This window comes from Polypterus senegalus, chromosome 1, assembly GCF_016835505.1.
Source record: "Polypterus senegalus isolate Bchr_013 chromosome 1, ASM1683550v1, whole genome shotgun sequence".
In the NCBI taxonomy this organism is placed as follows: Eukaryota; Metazoa; Chordata; class Cladistia; order Polypteriformes; family Polypteridae; genus Polypterus; species Polypterus senegalus.
This window is the reverse complement of record NC_053154.1, coordinates 330,480,818-330,497,008: the sequence shown is the minus strand read 5'-3', so window position 1 is coordinate 330,497,008 and position 16,191 is coordinate 330,480,818. Positions and strand designations below refer to the sequence as shown.

The window sequence follows — 16,191 nt, the reverse complement described above, 5'->3', positions numbered from 1 at the left end:
CAGAAATTGAATGCAAAGCCTCGATTCCTTTCCTAGGTCTGTACAGAACGCGCAATTAAAAAGCAGTTCACCTTGCCATCATTTGGTTTCCACTCACAATATCATGACACTACAAGTTTAACAATTAAAACTCACAGCTGAGCAGCCATATCACTATGCTCACAAAGCACACATGAAGCCATTTATAAAATGACCCTATAAATGGAATTAGTCATAATCATGAAAACCTGTGTCTGTGTTTCATCAGGATTCCTGTAGTCACGCACTTGAAGACAAAGTATTTCCAGACATTCCGTTTTTCTTTTTGACATGTGTGATGATGTGCTGCTGTATCATCATCACCATGACCATTCTTATGTAGTTCTTATCCACATTTTTCGCACATATTACTTTGTCATCTGGAGTAATTATTCCATTTGCAGTCACACTAGTGCAGTACTCTGACCAGAATTCAGTATATCCAATGCTGAAAGAAGCTTGATCCGTTAGGTTTTGGTGATCACCTGGTACCAAAAGTATCTGTTCATTTGAGATCCCATATATTCTATATATCGCTCAGTCAAAATTTCAGTTTAGACAAACTCAAATTTGGCAGCAGGTATTTGATATAAAATGATATTTTAATATATCAATATTCAGGTTTAAAAAAAAAAAACAAACAAACCCACAATAGAAAAGCTAAACACCCTACATGGCCTAAAATGTGGTACAGGACTGCGGGTAACCCATACAAATTAAGTAACTCCCACAAATTCTAACTTTTACCACATGATTTAGTAAGCAATCTATTCAAAGTCTTTCAAATTACAATTTTATAATTGCACCCGATTTATTTACAAATTGAGTAATTCATTCATTGTTACATTTTCTTAAGCATATTAGCGAACTTGGCAGGAGCTGCAGAATTCAGCTGTTCAGAGGAGCTATGCCCTACACAGCTGGAGTCGAAAACATGGCAAGCGATGATGCCCTTTGTTTAAGCTAAGCTTTAGAAGAGAGTCAACTAAACATTTTTAAATTGACATCCACAAAACAAGCTGTATTCTTGTGCTAAAATCAAAATTAAAATTCAACAAATTGACTTGGATTCTTTAGTGAATTCATATTCAGTTTTGCTCCTTTTTATTTGGCAAACTGACTGCTGCTAATTTGTGGCTTCACTGACACAATCGTCACTTCAGTAAAATGTTTATGGTGGGCCCACTGCTTTTCCACCTGAAACTGAAAAGTAAATTCAGTAACACAGACAAACAAATCAAGAATACTCAAGGATAACTTTCAAGAAAATTGGTAGATATACCCACGGCTAAGACAGCCATCTAACTCTGAAAAGGACATTCCAGCAGAAAAGTCAGGATTTTGTAGGATTCCTTTTCCTATGATAACACAGTTCGTCTTTATTTTTCCCTTATGGTCTTTAAGAATCCACAAATGGCAAACCAATAGTAGTCCTAATCATTTTCAAACCCACTTGTTCCAACTCCATGGAGCAGTGAGCAGGAGCCTATCCTGGCAGCATTGGGCACAATGCAGGAAACAGACATGAAGAGGGTATCAGCTCATCACAGACAATCTCACACTTGCACTGGGACTACTTGACCAAACCTGAACAGTTCGGAGAATGTAGAAGGATAAACTATACTCACACTTATGGCCTCCTCACTATTCAAATGTCTTAAAGCTGCACAAAATGATACTCTCACATGGAAAACATTACGGCATGGATGAAAAAAAGTTTAAAGATATACATTTGTCTTAGCATATTTGATTTGACATTCTGCAGATTGTTTTGTATTGCTCTACTAATGCCAAGTCTGACTTCAGGGCTAAATATGAGTGGATCTCTCTATGTGCAAAAGAAAACAAATTAAATAAAATAGCAGAAAGACTGGATGGTAAGTAACTATGTATTCAGAATCTTATAAACAACCGTAACATCAGAAAGATGAAGTTATGACACTGACATTAATATTTTGGGCATTTTTTTTTTGTGCATTTCAAACTGAACTGGGTATTGCGCCACATTTCAAGCCATTTAAAATCTCAAAAATGTAGTGACAGATTTGATTGAAATCTGGCGACATGAAATTTTTTCAATTGCGTATATGTTATTAACACATTAAGTCCCCAGTGCCACAGCACTGACAGCAACCACACCGTGAAATGCAGCATGCCAGTTTATGCAAATGAAGGCTGTCTGCAGTCTTGTTGGTGAAATAAACACGTTAGAAATGAGGAAAATACTGCATGGCACTCTCGATCACTCCAGCAGACCGGACGTGACACATGCAACAATAAATCAGAAAATGATTACACTACTTGCTTTCACATCAGTTCATTACATTGCAATTTTGAAAAATCCAAAAGTGCAGTCTGCCTGTATATTAGCTATTCATTTCGCAATAGCAATCAACGGTCAGTGTGAAGCACCTTTGAAATTAAAAAAAATTGAACGAAAAAGAGGGAATACAAAAAGAAAAAACCAAGACATGTTAACTAATGAAGTCAAGGCGATTTTTCAGAGGATAGTGCCTTTGCTTCAGTCAAAGTAGTTAACCACCTTTTTTTGGCAGACATTTATTTAAATCTAATGTATACTGAGAAGGTACTAATTTTAGGCTTTGATGCAAATGCACAGTTAAGATTTTTCAGCGGTTTTTAAGATTTAAATGAATCAACTTTACACCACCTTTGTAGTATTACAGAATACCACTTTAATACCGAGTTCTGCAGCCATCTCTTTCACACCATCATCATCATCATGGACTGCATGTAGCATGTTCAACAGTTAAAAAGCACACACAGTGTACACAGAAAGGTACTTCATTCCGTAGTACTTTTGATGCATCCAATTAACCATTGGCACAACAATGGAGGTCCACTGACTTAGAAAACTACTAGTTGAGTATAATACTTATAACATTCCAAAATCTAGCGCCATTCTGTGAAGAACTGGCATAACCAGTTTTCTATAAAAAATTAAAACAAGAACCAGCTTAACAGAAAAACAAAGCAAGAACGAACGACCAACAGACGATATGTATTAGTAGGCAACAAGACATTTCCAGTCAGTCAACCATTTGCTGATGTTTTTCATGGGGTAACGACGCCAACTGTATTAAAAACTAACACATAAATAAAACAGAACAGCATTTTCCAGCCAGGTATGTGAGTTGACAGTTCCTGAGAAGCTAGCTGCTACCATGTAGACCTGATGACTCTCAGCAAAAAGTTAACGATAATACATACAAGAAACACCACAACCTTTGATAATTCAATCCATGTAGGCCCACGTTCAGCATCATGTGCGGTTTGTACTCTGAAAGTTACAGTCAATAAGATTCAACATGTCTCTTAACCAAAGCAAGAGGCTAAGGGATCATGCAGAGAATGCCAATACTATTAAAGCAGCCACTGTTCTCAGCTACCAGCAAAAAGGGGCACAACTCATACTTTCTATGTTAATAAATCTGCTTATGTGTGTGAGAGAATAAAGAGAACAATCAAGACATAATACAGTTACTGAGGGGTAGTTTTGGGTGTTCAGCCTACATTAAAAGAAATACAAAGCATCTGTCTTAGAAATATCATGGAGAACAGAACAAAATGCCTTAGGTTGTTAAAGAAGTGACCAAGTGTCATGGACACAGTAAGACTTGCCATAAAGAGAAAACAGAAATTTTAGTAACTGGCAAAAGTGGATATAATGAGGTTATTAGAAATAAACTTAAAAGTCATGATGGAGGTAAAGAATTGAGGGGTAATTATTGACTCTGACCTGAATTTTAAATCACATATTAATCAGATCACTAGGACAGCATTTTTTCACTTAAGAAACATAGCAAACGTTAGACCTCTTAGGTCATTGAAAGATGCTGAGAAATGAGTTCACACTTTTGTTTTCCGTCAACTAAGTTACCGTAACGCTCTCCTCTCAGGACCACCCAAAACAGACATCAATCAACTGTAACAAGTGCAGAATACAGCTGCTAGAATCTTAACTCAGAAATGAAAATCTAAGCACATCACCCCAGTCCAAGCGTCACTACACTAGTTACCTGTCATTTAGAATTGACTTTAAAATGCTGCTTAAGGTTTACAAAGTCTTAAATAATCTCGCTCCATCTTATATGTCTTACACCTTATACTCCAAATCGTAACCTTAGATCTTCAAATGAGTGTCTACTTAGAATTCCAAGAGCTAAAACTTAAAAGAATCAGTGAGGCGGCCTTCTACTGTTAGGCACCTCAAATCTGGAATACGAGTTTACTGATAGAAATTCGCCAGGTTGATATGGTGGAGCACTTAAAAAAACTGCTAAAAACCACCTTATGTTGACATGGCTCTCTCACAGCTTCATTTTGGTGTAACCCTGATATTCTGTATATGCACTGAATTATTATTATTATTCATGGTGGCTCCGTAATCCGTACTAACCACTACTTTCTCTTCTGTTCTTTTTCTGGTTTTCTGTGGTGGAGATCTGCTCCACCACCACCTGATCTAAACACCGTGATGTGTGAAAGCTACACTGTTTGTATGGAAATGTGCTATAGAAATACATGCTGTTGTATTTGTCACGTACACAGGAAACTTCATAAAATAAGGGTAAAAGCTAAACTTTAGAAATATTTTACAAGAATATTACAATTGAGACTTTAATTTGTGTATATATGGCAATGAACCAATCAGAAGTCAGTTTTTGATGGTGCAAGCAAACAACCAATCACAGCACATATTCAGATGTTGTAAGACAAAGAACCAATCAAAGTAAATTTCAGGATTAATTCAGCACAGTTAAGTAAATTTAGTTGTCAATAAGTATGAGCTTCTGTCTTTGTTCTGGGACCACTTGATGACACCTCTGTTAGGGGATCTATTCCGTAATTGACTGCTGTAACAGAGTGCTCCCTCTTCATAAAGAGAAATTAAAAAGTCGCATGAGCAAGTTTCCTCCGGCCTGCTTTTTGACTCAAAGAGGTCTTAGTTAAAAACACATTTATTTCTTTAATATTTTCCAATTAATTTCTACTACATGTTCACTGACAAATTGATGTTCTCTTGGATAAGTGTGGTGGTCTTCATTGGTTTTGAAAACTATCCGAATGCCACTTCTTTAAAAGCGCATGAAAGTGTTTGAAGAGCATCAAACACACAAATACCCAAACTGTTCAACAACTGCGTACATTTTAAGGGAAAACCATGCCCAACCTATAAACCTTTCCACTCTTGACATATATTCAAGTGGTGAAGTTAGCGAAGAGCCACACCAGCATGCATCTGCAAGGTAAACTTTATTCCCATGCAGAGCCACAACAATCAGTTGTGTCAAAGTAAAGAAACAACCTTTACCTTTTTTCCTTTGTGTATGACATGTCAAGTGGTACGTTGCCTATACCTACTGAACAATGTCACTTTTTGGTTCAAAGGGAACGTCTTTGACATGTTTTACAATTCAATACAAACCGTCACACACACAATGCATAAATAATAAAAAATGTTTTACAAGCCGAAAAAGTGAAAATGAAAAGATGTAACACTTTGGCAACACTGTCTGTCTATGTTGGAAGTGTAAAATGAGCCAGAGTTGCAACGTTTCTCCACTTCGAAATGAGGGAGAGAAAAACAAAGTTTGCGAGAGCTTCAGTACCTTTACGCACTCGACACAGGAACTAATGCAGTCACCACAATTTTCAACCAACAACTTTTGTTGTTTTTTTTTTTTTTTTTTTTTTTAATAGGAATCTGCCCTGAACTACAGGAGGTATTTCTGAAATTACAGATTATGATGAGAAATAAAATTCTTCTTTTATTATACCTGATATTCTAACAAAAGACATCATCTTCTCTGCAAAGAAATGCAGACGTTAAGCAAGAACAGGCTTGGAAACATATTGTTAGAGCAATCCGTAATTATAGTAAATGTACCTTTGAACAGCAAGCACAGGTACAATAAATGATTAAAACCTATAAGTACAAGTGTATTAACATTTAAGCAGAATTTAACTGCAAAATTAATTGAATCTGTGTGTCTATTTTGTTACACATATGGTGAAAACATTTTAAAGTAAGCTTTGTTCTAGATAAGTACATTACAGAAGAAATTAAACAATATAACGTTCTTGTAATTACGAGAACATTTTCCTTAAATCCAAGTACATTACAGATTAATAAAATGTGGAAAAAATATTTGTTAAAAAGGTATGCATTTTAACTGGAATTTTATATAAATATATTGTTTTACTATTTTGTGGTCAGTGAACAATAAGCCTACATAGTTTCATATTGCTATTAAACAAACAGTAGTCTATAGTCTACTTATACAAATACCAAAGTTAACACTTTAATATACAACATAAAGCTTCTCTGGGACTGGTTAAGCAGGAACTTAGTGTAAAAGTTTTTAAAGATAAAGAAAAAAAAAATATCTGAATCAGTACTGGTATCATCTGATCCAGTAACGCTATTAGTGATCGGTATTGTCCCTGAAAACAATCTGATATATTCAACCCTGGTTGGGATGCATATGGGCTACACATTTGCAATCCAGGAGAAGTAGGCATAAAAATAGTGTACTTTCACAGCAAACTAATTACAGGTTTATGATAAAGGGAAAGAGAAATGTATACAAGGGGCAGCAACAAAGCAAAGAGCTGCGATTTAAAGATTGACTTCATATAATAAGACTTTAACCAAATGTCCTCATGATTAAGTTATCCAGACAATAAAAATGGAAATTATAGCAAATATAAAGAGAATGACAAGCCTGTGCAAGTAAGTCACAGGTAAGTAGCAAAAAAAAAAACTTAACGAGCAAGTTGCTGTTGCTGTGAGCCAAAGGAGACACTCAAGTCTTCTCAAGCAGATTCTATAGCAGGTAGAGTGCAAGTTGTGAAGCGATGTCTAAACCGTACAGATATCTGGTATAGTTCTAGTTACCACACTCCAAGAAGAAACAAAGCACAACAAAAATTTCAGAAGAGAGTAAGTAAGCAACTTCTGGTATTGTGCAGTATAAGCAGTAAGAAAGGGTTTAAGGAGATGAATGTGTTCTCCATAGGCAAAGGAAGACTTAAGGCAATATGACAATATGAAGTTAGGAGGGTGTACTTAAATAAGAAGATCGCTCGACAAACTTACAGAGCTTGATTTTGTAAAAACATGGGAAGAATTTTTTCATAGAGGCAACACACAGGGAAAGGTCCCGGGCCCACTGCTCTGCTACTTTTTCTCCTACAACTGCATGGTCGAATACAGATCCTGTTCTATCATGATGACACAACTGACACAATAGGGCCAGAACAACGGACTCACTGTTACATATAGTGTCAGCAAAACCAAGGAGCTCATCAGACTCAGAAAAGCAGAATGGAGACCATACTGCCATCTGCATTAGGGAGAACACTGTGTAGAGCGTCTGCAGCTTAAACCTTTTCTTGGAATCACCAACAACCTGAAATGAACACAACATACAGTATATTGACCAACCATTAAAATGGCACACCAACACATTTACTTCATTAGACATCTAAGAAATGCCGAAGGTCTTCTAACACACTAAACAATGTTGACAGTTGCACTAACAATCTTGTATGGCACCTACTCAGTGGAGGACCACAAAGCACTACAGAGTGAATCGAGTTACTGGTGCACAGCTACCTGCCAGCCAGTGTGTATCGTACATAACACATTCTGCCTTTGACAAAGTAGACCACATTATTAAAGCTCTTCAGTCATCTTCCACGGTCCCTTTTCAGGATCAGTAATAACACATGATCCAGGCACTGATTGCATCTGGTAACTCAACAGCCATTCATACTGACAATTGTTTTAATTATAAATTATGAAGTTATTATTTACTTAATCTGTGGCTAGAATTGAATTTCTGTCATGTGTCTGTGGGCGACCTGCAAATATTTCATTACAACATTTACGCATAAGAAACCCGAGTAATGAAGTATCACTTTGGACATCTTTAAATCCTAGCTCAACAATTATCTGAAAACAGACAACTAGGAAATTAGCTCTGTGGGGATAAAAGTCTTATAATCAAAACTCTAAATTAGAAAGGACAATATTTTCGACCTTACAGTTTAGGTTTCAGACATTCTCTGTATTAGACATTCAAACAGATACTAAACTGTTCCGTAGTCTGACGAGGTGTGTTGTAATCTTTCTCACATATGAAACTTTAAGATAAAAATATTTTTCTTCTTATAAAAGTTCAAATTAAACATTAAGATATTCTACACATAAACCATCGTATTTCTTTCTATACTTCCCAGTTCAATGATACACTGCATTTAAAACTAGGCCCAGGTTAAAAAAAAAAAAAAAACTGATTTTTCAATTATTCGTTTTTTTTTTTTTTTTTTCCATTTAAACAATTCAAAATTGATTCTTAAAGTCTCAAGATCAATCGTGTGAATCTCTATCCTGCTAAACTACTATACGGAGATTCTCGTTTATCTTCAATTTTGGCATCCAATCCAGTAGATATTACTAATGCGTTCTACAGAAAAAGCACTTTATGACCTCACATACAATGAGATTGGTCTGGCTGCAGGTAGGACTGCATAAAATGGTGCATCTTCATGGGAAATCCGTGCCTTCAACGCTTAATCAGATGCATGGACTCCCTGCGGATTCAAACAGTGGGTCAGTAAAAAACATATGCAAGCTGTGCAGTTCAGAAATAGTTGTAACACAACAAATCTGAGACATCATTTATCTCGACATTACCCATAAACATAATTTCAGTTGACATCCAAACAAGTAGAACCTAAACTATCTACACTGGAGACGGCAGATTGCTCCAAACTTCCATTTAATTTGCCTTACACCCAAACAAATAACAATCTGTAGCAGTTTTTAATCTGTAAAGAGACCCTACATCATTGTTGAAAATGAGGGCTTTCGAACTGCGGTATACCATACCAAACAATAAGCAAATGAGTCAAGTTTTGCAGCTAGGCTTTATGAGAATCTTGAGCAAAGCATCGCCATGTCTCTCAGGTCAGAAGACAGAGTAGCCTTAACTTGCGACAGCTGAACATCCAGGGCAGTGGATCCCTATGTGACAAATGACATGTCACTACATTAGAAATGATGGGGCACTTGTGGAGGATGTGTTGCACACAAAGCGCACTGCATTCCAGTCACACCATGAGCAACTTTGCTACCTACAGTATATACAGAGCTGTTGAGATGGCTGGCTAGCTACTGTTCCAAAAATCTTTCTGGTATTTCCAATGCGCTGATCCATGGCGTGGCAACATCAATCACAAGTTTGTGTGATTAGCAAGTCCAATAAACATTACTTCTTTATAAGCGCATGTCTAGCTGCACCGCTACAGTAACAAAAGTTTACAATGTGCCTCATCCTGACAAGCAAACAGGCAATTGATGGAATTTTCAGAGCAGCCTGTGATTCCAAAGTGAGCGAGTGCACAAAGCAGCTGGAATGAAGTATCTCCCATAGGCTGCTCCACACAGATCATATTAACGGAGTTGAGAGTCACGACGGCCGGTTTTTTTCCTTTTATGTTCCACTCATCCACCACTGCGGTCAACAAGTACCAGCACTCGAACCTCATTTTAAAACGCTTCCTTTTTGTCTGAGGAGGAACTGAGAGGACAAATTTGAGACTGATCAATGTGACTGCTACACGTCAGCAACTGAAGAGGAGTCTTCTCGCTGTATCTTTAAATAGGTTATTGAATAAAATGTATTATTAAAGGGGCAATATTTGATTAGAATATTATGTGTAAGATAATATAGATGTTTTTTCAAGTAGATGCCACCGACTATTAAAACAAGGACCACACCATAATGTGTGTGAACTTTGATGTGGCGATACATAAGTCAGTTAAATTATGGTGAACTCTGACAGAGTGCAGTGTTATGAATTTTTTTTTCATTTTTTTAAACAGCAAAGATATTTGACATCTTCAAAATACTGATTTTAACTGCTTTACTAATCAAGTATTTCTTCTTGAATGTCATTTTATGCTTATGCATATGTTATGAAGTCACTATGCAGACACCCTTCAAATAAAATGTTACTGAAATTTGTCACAATATATTAATGTTCTCTATACATGGTTAAGTAACCTGTAAATAAATAAATAAAGCCACCACTTCAAATATACTGATGTACACTAATTTAGTCAAGATAAAATCGATTATCGAATCAGGACGTCAGTCCCAATACCAGCCCAATTTAAGAATTTTGTAATTTAATTTCCTAACACAAACTACAGTCAGTGTGCATTGAGAGATGACATTTAGTAAGTCTGACAGCAGTTTAAATTGGAGGGTAAATTGGACTTCTTAAAAATAAAAATAAAAAACGCAAACCTAGATAAAATGCTGCAAAACACAAATTACAAATGGCAATAATAAAACACACACACAAAAAAGAAATTTCATCTAACGGTACATTTCATAAAGTCCAAAGAGAGACAGTAAATAAACACACACTGCCTTCACATGAAATAAGTAAGTCTGCAGGGTCTGCCCATTAGAGTTGCCATAATGCTGAAATATTAAGCCACTGCGTTCCTCCTGACTGACCTTTTCTTTCTACAGGTGGTCCTTTATATTTATACTTGGCTGCCTTGGTTATGAGGAGTTGTACAATTCAGAACTTTCTTTGAGATGTTCACACCCTGTTTCCTTGTTCTTGCAAGTTCACTTAAAGGACCACTCCACCCAAATATTGTACATTTGTTTAATCTGTTGCTTACCCTGCACTATTTGCAGTTATGGCCACAAAAATGTAATCACATATTTATGGAGAAGACAGATAATTCTTTGCACTTATATAGCACTTTTCTCACTACTCAAAGCACTCAGCAGTTGCAGGTTAAGCAGATAAAGTTCTTGACACGTTAGGCTACACTGAGGACTAACAATGAAGAAACAGTAAAGAATATCAAAACATCCACGTAATCTCTTTACTCACATTACATAATCCACACATCACATAGCCAGTCATATTGCTCAGAAAATCCCAAACACGTATCTGGGATCAAACAGCGTTAAATAAAATCCTCCTGTAAACGGGAGTTTGCTCAAATGAAAACTGTCTTTTGAACTAAGGACCGGTGTTCGCTCCTCACTCTCTGGTTTGTAGTCCTGCCTGGTAACAACAACAAACATTATCAAAATGTCCATAAAATCCAATCTCACATGACTCCTGTCACATAACCAACACGCCAGATATCCCGCGGTATGCTCACAGTGCCCTTCCTGTGAATGGTGCGGTGGTGCATTCATACGAAATGCAGCTTTTGAATTCAAGAAATGCCTATACCCTCATTCGATGTTCATTAAGCCACAATGCCATATGCCTGGGTTTGGCAATGCCAGTTTGTGACACTGCACACTTGTGAAAGCATTCTTGATATCCACAAATAAATAGCAGACAGTCTTTTACCCGATTGTGTTTTCACTCATTTTTCTCTAACTTTAAACATCATAAAAATCATACTTTGCAATGTTCACACAGGACATGAAGAGTTATAGTAACCAAGGAGTGAGTGGTTACTGGACAGGAGTCCTGACCAATGAATGAGGAGGAAGGTGGGTCTTCAACTTAAAAGAGCCTTCTCGTTTAGGCATACCCAAGAGGATTTTTAGGAAGTAGCCTATTTAACAATATTTTAATCCTAACCACATGCGTTTGGGACACGATGAGTCACGATGATTGGGTAGATTGTTTGGCAAATATTCTTTTTGCTCCTCAATATCTCCAGTCTTTAGTCTCTCTAGATGGCCCCTTAAAGAAGACTCCATTCTGCCTCAGACTATTTCGCCCCTTGCCAGATGTGCCAAGACTATACCATGCTTCTCTATTTTTGGAATTTGTGGAATAATCTTGCTTTCTATTTGAAATGTGCCAAACTTACTTATATTTGAGTCTTCTGAAGATGCACCTTTTCATGAAATATTTTGGAACTGCTTAACGTCTTTTGTACAAAACAGTTGCTGTTGGACTGACAAAGTTCAGGATACTAATCTGTGCCTTAGCCTAGCTGCAGGTGTAATTATTTAGTAAGAGCACAACTCCCTCTTGATTTATTTTTATCTTGTCTGTTGCTTTTGACGTTTGCACTTTCTAATCCTTTTAAGATACCTTACATAATGATGTCTGCTAAATAAATGACAGTAAAACTGTTAGTTGTTTCTACAGCATCGGTCCCAAATAAAGCCTACTGTATGATGAACTTTATCGCCATTCTCCATAAAAATAAGAGGTTAAAGATTTTTCTCAGACATCATTACAAACAACACAGCATAGGTTAACAAATTAAAACACATTTTTAGGTGAGTAATTCTTTTAAGAAACATGAGCTTCCACCCAACTCAAAATGTATTATTACTATCCAAAACATTTCATGTATATCGCGCCTTCCCCTGCTCAAGGCACTTCAGGGTGACAGTAAGCACAGCAGGGCATATGTAACATTGAATACAAATATTTTCTGCATAATACACTAGAGCAGACAAATAAAGGAAATACAACACAATAAACCGCATAAACAGCAAAAAAAAAAAAAAAAAAAGAATAAAACACTAACTCAAAAACTAAAAAAGCCTGAACAAATAACGTAAAATGTGTTATAAGACACACAAATTATCTGGAGGATCTGGACAGAGAGGTGAAGAGAAGGGGTGGAATGTTAGGTTAAATTAAAAGCCTTCCTGAACAGAGGAGTTTTCACTTGATTTTTGAAAGAATGAATTGAGTCAGCTGATTTAATTAACTTTGGGAGGTCATTTCAAAGTCCGGACGCTATACAACTGAAGGCCATGTCACCCTTTGAGAGCAAGTTAGTGAGGGGGCACAAGAATGCCAAAATCGGAGGACCTCAAGGGGCAAACAGAAGCAGAGCAATGGAGAAGGTCACTGATGTAGTCCAGTGCGAGGCCTTTTAAAGCTTTGCAGGTTAAGGACACAATTTTACATTCAATCCTGTAAGGCAGTAAAGATGAAGCAGGATGGGTGCGATGTGTTTGCTGTTGCTGGTTCTTGCAGCAGAGTTTTGAATTACCTGGAGCTGTGATAGAAGATTTGAAAGGTCACCAACTGCCAGTAGTGAGGTACAATAATCGACGTAGGATGTGACGATAGCATGGACAGGCTTCTCGGCATTACAAAAGGAGATACGGGAATGAACACGGGATATGTTATGGAGGTGAAAGTAAAAGTTTCTTAATGTGGTGTACGTAGGTGGTATTAGAAAGATTACATTAGTTTGAACAAGAGCGTACATGCGACACTCATATATTCTTAGATATATACTCAGATATTCTTACTACCTAAAGGCCTTAATGTTCATTTTGTGAAACATCTGCTTACTTCGATGGCACCTACTCTCCAGAAATGTATCCTTTGGTTAGTTTATTAGATTACTCAATTGCTGTACTGGAACGGAGGCTGAAGATCCACCTGTCAATTATATCTCTGAATCAGACTGAATAAAAGTGCTATTCCTTCTCTTGATTCAATTTATGTTTGGCTTCAAATATATTTATTCTTGACATGTTTATGCCGTGGGGCAGGACAGTAACGAGCACTACTGCCTCACAACTACAGTGCCCTGGGCTCAAATCACACGGTCGGTTGCTGGCCATGTGGTGCCTGCATGCTCTCACTCCACCATTTCCCTAATACTTACCAACAATTCACAAATGGCACGAGTGGGCCCTGCTCAGGGTTGATTGCGGCGCTATACCCAGTGCTGCTGCGGAGTTAGGCTCCAGCCCCACATCGCCCTGAACTGTATTATGCTGGCTCGAGATGTTCGGTTTCTGTTTAAAAATCACACCCTAGCTTCTCCTCAGGTCTAACAGGCTCTCTATAATATGGAGGTCCAGTGTCCTCATTGTGCTGAAGGGCACTAAGCTGGTCTAGTAGACAATTTAAAAGACAAAGCAGCAATGCATCAATAGACAGATATAGATGGATACTTTATTAATCCCAAGGGGAGATTCACAAAATACCGTGCTGATGGCAGACATTCTGTACTGCAGGACTTTCACTGATAAGTGTGTGCAATTCTAATCACTTTACACACAGTCCAGTAAACACGTACGCTTGGTCAATGTACTTACACACAAGCCTTATTTATACGTGCACTTTACTTTCGCCTGCTGCCGCAACCCTGCAATTTCCTTCAGTATTAATAAAGTTCCTATTTATCTAGTCATTACATGGAACTCTCTATGCCATGCAGTAGTTGGAGTCAGACACCGTACCATAACGTCTGTTTACTTTTTGAAGCCTCCCGTGGGAGGGCCTGAAGCGAAGTTATACAATACAAGAATCAAGGTGAAAGTTAAAAAGAAAATTGGGAGCAGGACTTGCCGAATATTGATCCGCACCCGCCCCACTGTCTTCTGCCCTAATGGACGGCACACATTCAAAGCTTTTAGGCAAGAAAACTGTTCAGACACAAGGGGATGCGACTGCGTAAACGGGGACACGGCCATCTCCGCTGCCCTGCCAAGTGTCTCACACGGAGCTCACGGTGGCTGCGAATTCAAAGCAAGTTCGTCCAAATGTTTACAAATGTTAATGCAGGGGCGGAGAACAGCAGGTGACACCCAGAAATGTGCGCTTCGTGTCGGCCGTAGGCCCACATACAACAGTACAGTCCCCTTAAACTTGAGGTAACCAGTTCACTTACTCCGTCCAAAGAAAGAAAAGGACGAGAAGGACCGAAGAGCCGCCCCAGCCTGCCGCTCATTTGTTCAGACACGCATCTGCCTGTACAGCCCGCTTTAGATCCCCGAGAATCGCAGACGCAGTTAGCTTCAAACTTCGGACAAATAATCGCAACGAGCAGGCCGTGTCTAAAAGTGTTCTTTCGAGCTGGAAGTCTCGGCACCGGCAAAAGCAGACACGTTTCGAGCTCCCCGCTGTCTCGGCGCTTCCAGTTTCAAAGAAGCAAAACAAGAACTTGTCAAGTGGCTCCCTGCACGCGCCTCTCAACTCGCTGGCGGTCGAGCACACGAACTTCAACTTCACTGCGTATCAGGAAAACTTCACTTCTGAGCGGAGAGCTAGCGGGCCACAAGTGGGGCTGAACTGCCCCAGAACCCCAGCGCAGGAGACTCCGACTCTCCCAAACACTGCGCAGAGTTATGAACAACTCGGTGCAAAAAACAAGAACTGGAAAGAGTGTCTTACCGAAAAACAGAACGTGCCGCCCGCTCCGTGACATGCAGCTTTAAAGTCTTCCCTTCTAACTGTAAAAGGCTGTAAAACTACCACAGGGACTTTATGCCGGTGAGTGCGAAGAAAAGAAATTGTTTACAGCAGGTACTTTACAGGCGGGAAAAGATGCATCACCGAACCGGACTTTCCAAGATGGCGGCTATATCAACTTCAACGACCCCTTCCACCTTAGTAAACTACGCGGTCTGTCACTCACTTGAAACGGAAGGCTATTATTGGAGAGAGTTCATGTCAGTTATCACCGGATGCGGTTTGATTAGTCTGGTTTGTTCTCATTCAATCACGCAGAAGTAACGCCCACCCTAGCTGCTTTGTGATTGGACACTAGCGGGATGCAGGAAACCGGCTAATTGCGAAACTGTGTCACGGTGTTTGCCATCTCGGCTCTGACGGGTTCGTTTGAGCCGGAATGGCGCCTGTTAACACCCACCCACCGGCCATTCGCCGGGTAATGATTTGCCACTACCGGCATCAATCAAGGGGTATGGCTTAATCAAAACATAAAAAAAATATATGTGTTGCTTTTTTCTGCTTGTGACGAGCCATGCTGATATAAATCTGTATTTCGCATTAACAAAAAACGAAACGAAAAAGATTCACACTGGAAGTTGTTGCTTACATGTATAATTGCATCAGCCGTCCAACCTCGACCGCCCCGTCTACCTCGTTCTTGGATTCGCTGTCAAAGCTTTCCTCAATTGTTTTGAACGCCTTAGCAACAGCATTACGTCTGTTTAGGTGACAGGTGGGCCTACCAATGACTTGCGACGGAGAAGGAGGGGGCGGCAGAAGCGCCAATGAATGAAGGCCAATTAAAAAGTAAGGTGGGCGGGTTCGTCTCGAAATCTTCACGCTCCACGAAAAAGTGGGTTAATCCGATGCGCTGTAGACGTCTGGCTGGAAAGTAGCGGAGAAACGCCGGATTTGTTACTGTGATCGTCA

The 16,191-nt window shown here is 38.7% G+C and overlaps 1 protein-coding gene across 5 annotated transcripts in view; it reads right to left on the bottom strand.

Moving 5' to 3' along the window:
- The window catches only part of ppp6r3 (protein phosphatase 6, regulatory subunit 3), a 136,427-nt gene extending 120,540 nt beyond the window's left edge, over positions 1 to 15,887 (bottom strand). For 3 of the 5 annotated variants that reach the window (XM_039738043.1, XM_039738056.1, XM_039738063.1), the window contains exon 1: positions 15,202 to 15,557. The gene's annotated coding sequence lies outside the window, so the exon portion shown is untranslated. Of the gene's footprint in view, positions 1 to 15,201; positions 15,558 to 15,868 lie in introns of those variants that run through there. The other 2 variants (XM_039738049.1, XM_039738052.1) reach the window with 2 other exon arrangements.
- Positions 15,888 to 16,191: the final 304 nt, after the last annotated feature.